The sequence below is a fragment of the Penaeus japonicus genome, unplaced genomic scaffold (genome assembly GCF_977035675.1).
Source record: "Penaeus japonicus unplaced genomic scaffold, GWHDUDI00000001_assembly GWHDUDI00000016, whole genome shotgun sequence".
NCBI classification, from domain to species: Eukaryota; Metazoa; Arthropoda; class Malacostraca; order Decapoda; family Penaeidae; genus Penaeus; species Penaeus japonicus.
In genome coordinates, this window is record NW_028234418.1 from 35,264,903 (window position 1) to 35,269,902 (window position 5,000).

General features: G+C 43.2%; 1 protein-coding gene across 17 annotated transcripts in view; it reads right to left on the reverse strand.

The window, feature by feature from the left end:
• Positions 1-5,000, reverse strand: part of Galphao (G protein alpha o subunit) — a 154,875-nt gene that overhangs the window by 68,101 nt on the left and 81,774 nt on the right. The gene's annotated exons all lie outside the window — the stretch shown is intronic.

Sequence of the window (5,000 nt, forward strand, 5' to 3'; positions counted from 1 at the left end):
CACGCACACATCCAGATACGGACACACATACATACACACATAGACAGACACACACACACAAAAAAAATAAATAAACAAATAAAAAAATAAAATAAAATAAAATAATAATAACGAGTAAATTAATAAAAATAAATACATAAATAAAAAAAAAAAAATAATAATAATAATAATACATAGATAATTTTTTTTCAAATCCATGTATATACACACGTACGTGCACACGTACACTCAACATCCTGTGCCCTCCAAAGAACCTTGACATTATCCTCTTCTCCACAGATATAATGACCGCTTCACTTGCAAGACAAATAAGACACATAATGTCTTGAACTTAACGATGTGAAAAAAATATCGTGATTCGGAATAACAAAATAATAAAAACACTTCATATACTGATGATGATAATAGTAATAACAAATTCACAAATCAACAACGGAAAAAAAACGTGACCCGAAATATTAATACGGTGGATTATTATGCTGCTAAAAACGAACGGTTATATGATGTTGGTAATGGTGATGCTTGTGATGATGCTGGTGATGATGGTGATGATGGTGACTCCTCAAGACTACGCTGACGACGGAGACAAAATCTGCGTTTCTATTTTGCCGTATTCCAAATAGGTCTACAAGTAATTGCTTTTATTAAAAATTGTCCAACTAGAAAATTATGACGGGAGAACTGAGGGAGAGGGAGAGAGGGAAATGGAGGGAGGGAGGGAGGGAGAAAGGGAGAGAGGGAGGGAGGGAGAGAGGGAAAGGGTGGCGAGGGAGAGGGAGGGAGGGAGGGAGGGAGGGAGAGAGGGAAAGGGAGGGAGAGGGAGGGAGGGAAGGGGAAAGAGGGAGGAGGGGAGGGAAGGAATCGGAAGGAGGGAAGGAAGGAAGGGGAGAGAAGAAGAGTGAGAGAGGAGGAGAGAGGAAGGCGAAGGAGATAGGGAGGGACTTGACAAGGAAGGGAAGGAGAAGGAAAAGAGGCAAGGGGAGAGGGAGGGAGGGAGGAAGGGGGGAGGGAGGAAAGGAGGGAGGGAGGGAGAGAGAAGGGGGGAGAGAGAGAGAGAAGGGGGAGAGAGAGAGAGAGAGAGAGAAGGGAGAGAGAGAGAGAGAGAGAGAGAGAGAGAGAGAGAGAGAGAGAGAGAGAGAGAGAGAGAGAGAGAGAGAGAGAGAGAGAGAGAGAGAGAGAGAGAGAGAGAGAGAGAGAGAGCAAGAGAGAGAGAGAGAGAGAGAGAGAGAGAGAGCAAGAGAGAGAAAGGAGGAAGAGAAAGAAATGAGAGAGAGAAAGAAAGAGAGAGAGAAAGAAAGAGAGAAAGAAAGAGAGAGAGAAAGAGAGAGAGAAAGAGAGGGAGAAAGAAAGAAAGAAAGAAAGAAAGAAAGAAAGAGAGAGGGAGAAAGAAAGAAAGAAAGAAAGAAAGAAAGAAAGAGAGAGAGCGAAAGAAAGAGAGAGAAAGAAAGAAAGAGAGAGAGAAAGAGAGGGAGAAAGAAAGAAAGAAAGAGAGAGAAAAAGAGAGGAAGAAAGAAAGAGAGGGAGAAAGAAAGAGAGGGAGAAAGAAAGAGAGAGAGAAAGAAAGAAAGAAAGAAAGAAAGAAAGAAAGAAAGAAAGAAAGAGAGAGAGAAAGAGAGGGAAAAAGAAAGAGAGGGAGAAAGAAAGAAAGAGAGAGAGAGAGAGAGAGAGAGAGAGAGAGAGAGAGAGAGAGAGAGAGAGAGAGAGAGAGAGAGAGAGAGAGAGAGAGAGAGAGAGAGAGAGAGAGATCAACACCATATTAAACATATCCTCATGATATAAGGCTGGGACGAAATGAAGACCAAGGGAGAACCAGAGAACGCAGATGAATGGATTAGTAATGATAAATGATAATCTGAATGTGTGTGTGTGTATGAGAGTGATAAAGGGGAGAGGGGAGAGGGAATAGAGAAGAGGGGGAGAAAGGGAGAAGGAGGAGAGGGAGTGCGAGAGAGAGAGAGAGAGAGAGAGAGAGAGAGAGAGAGAGAGAGAGAGAGAGAGAGAGAGAGAGAGAGAGAGAGAGAGAGAGAGAGAGAGAGAGAGAGAGATGCGAGCGAGAGAACGGGTGGCATAATACCTGATAGAGCAAAGCCACAAAGATGATAATGCCAGGGCCCCTTGAGTAAGTCGCTTGACCTATGGTGCATCCGTTGTGCTGCTCGCGGGATGTTAATATTTCCAGTCGTTAAAAGTAACGGGGAATGACTCCCTCGCCTACATACACCACCAGCTTGTGCACTCATACGCACACCACACACTCACATATCTCACTCAAGCACTCATATTCATCCCACATACACCAGCTCTAGTACACCACACCACATACGTCATCTCATTCTCAACCACATATACCAGCATTCACACCACATACACCACACACACACCAGCTACTACTCACACCACATACACTACCACGCACACTCGCACAACATACACACCAGCTCGTACTCAGACCACATACACCAGCTCGTACTCAGACCACATACACCAGCTCGTGCACTCTCATCACCGAGCCAACACCAGCCAACGCCGCACGGACTAAAGACGAGCTGCCACAACGAGTGCTAGCTGGCACTGCCACGGTGACCCTCGATACACGCCGCCGCCCTTCTCCTAAAGCAACTTCGGTGTCCTAGAGCGTGTCCTTCTCTTATTAAAGTAGTCTAGGTGTCCTACAGCGTGTCCTTGTCCTATAGTAACCTCAGTGTGCTTCTCCTATAGCAAACTAGGTGTCCTAAAACGTGTCCTTCGCCAAAAGCAACCTCGGTGTCCTAAAGCGTGTCCTTCTCTTATTAAAGTAGTCTAGGTGTCCTACAGCGTGTCCTAGTCCTAAAGTAACCTCGGTGTGCTTCTCCTATAGCAAACTAGGTGTCCTAAAACGTGTCCTTCTCCGAAAGAGGTTCTGGAGTGTGTCTTCCTCTTAATTAAAGCATCACGTGTCTTAAAGAGTCCTTTTCCCGAAGCAACCCGGTGTCCCAAAATTATGTCTCTCTCCCACCGCAACCTAGGTGTCCCAAAGCGAGAAGACAGAGGATGACATCCTTCACCTCCTCCTCCCCCCCCCCTCCACCCACACCCTTTGCAATCCCGTCTCCATCATCACAGGCGAAACAACAACTCTGGTGTCTTCTGAAGAGGCGACACACGCGAGAGAAGTTCCTCTCCGTCTTCTCCTTCTCATTCTTTCTCTTTCTCTTTCTCCTCCTTCTCCTTCTCCTCCTTCTCCTCCTGTCACGGGAAACTGTCAAGAGGAGAGGCTTCCACCAACTGGCGCCAGCCTGGGATTCCCGCGCCCGCACTATCTCCCATTTCGTGTTGTTAAGATAACTTTCCCAAGCGCCCGTCACATCCTCTCGACTCACGTTTCGAATATTCCGCTCGGGTTGTGACATTTCGGGAGGAAATTCGATAAATAAACAACTTGGTACATAAAACTAAGGCAAAAAAAAAAATAATAAATAAAAAAATAAAAATCCAGGGGGTGTTTCATTCCCTCCCCCTCTGAGATAACCCTCCATACAAAAAAAAAAAAAAAAAAAACTAACTAACGAAATACAATATATAAACACTTAAAAACAAAATCTGATAAAACGAAAAATACATTCACGAGGATCAACCGAGCGTTACGACAGATACAATGGCGAATCTATTTTTGTGTATCCCGAGTATGAACTAAAATTCGGGCGATACAGAACGAAAATAGATCAAAAAGTTCCCATTGCCAGTCCAATTACTTCTAGCTTCGACTCTCGTATGTTGGAACGCTCGTAAATTGCTCTATGGAAATAAAATATCTAAAAAAAATTACTGAGATAGGTTTGCTTCTTGTAATGTAGTCAAAGCCAGTGTCTTCCTTCAACTCCAGACTCTGCCAGGGACACACCATGTAACTTATACGGAAGAACCAAATAAAGATAACAAGATAACTGTTTGATTACAACACACCGGATAAAGAAAGAAAAATCAGTAAGATAAAACATGGATAAGCATTAATTGCCATAGGAAATGGAAATACTACAAAATAAATGAAAGATAGAGAGATTGACCGACTAAATTCATCACATTAGTTATGCAAAAATGAGAAAAAAAAACACCTATTTCAAATGTGAACTCCGAAAATGAAACGACTTTTTCTCTAAATGTGAAAGGATATATCAATCACGATCTACATCAGACACAAAACTATTTCTTTGACGTCACTATTTTTTTCTGAATGGTGAAAGGACATATTTATACCATTACTACCTATGTCTGACACACTATTTTTTAATGGTGAAACGGATATATCAGGATCCATATCAGACGCACAACAATATTTTTTTTTCTGCAACTGGTATTTTCTTGAATGGATGATAAGACTTCACAGATGCCATTCTGGGCGCAGATGCTCCGTAGATTTCTTTGACTCTCCAAACTAAATTCGAAAATATATGCCTATTTCTTCCCGTTTCGTGGGTTTGCCCAACTATAATCCCGACTTTTATTGCCCTGACACTTATTCAATCTATTTAATCTTACTTCAGAGAGAAAAAAAAACAAGAACTGGAGACAAACTGTGACATCTTATTGCATTTCCATTTTCCCCAGAGGGTTTTTTTCTGGAGTCAACCGGGGATTTCCCTCAACTGCATGGTCTACTTGTGGCCTTTTTTTCTCGACTTTGCTTGCATCTACTTACAACTGATTGACTGTACTGTCTCCTTGCTCCTGCTTGTACTCTATTTGTCCCTGCTTGACTCTGCTCGCCTTTGCTTGTCCTTGCTAGCCTGTCTGTATTCGTGTTTGCTTAATTTTGCTTGCCTCTATTCCCTCCGTGTCTCTAATAGACTCTGTTTGTCATGCTTGTACATTTGCTTGTCTTTTTTTCATCCCTGCTTGCCTCTGTTTGACCTTTGACCCTGCTTAACCCTTATTTATCCCTGCTTGCTTATAGGCGACAATGCCTGGCTACCACGACTACTGCCTCCCTTTCTCAGGTATCTTCAGGGGCGAGGCGAGGCGGG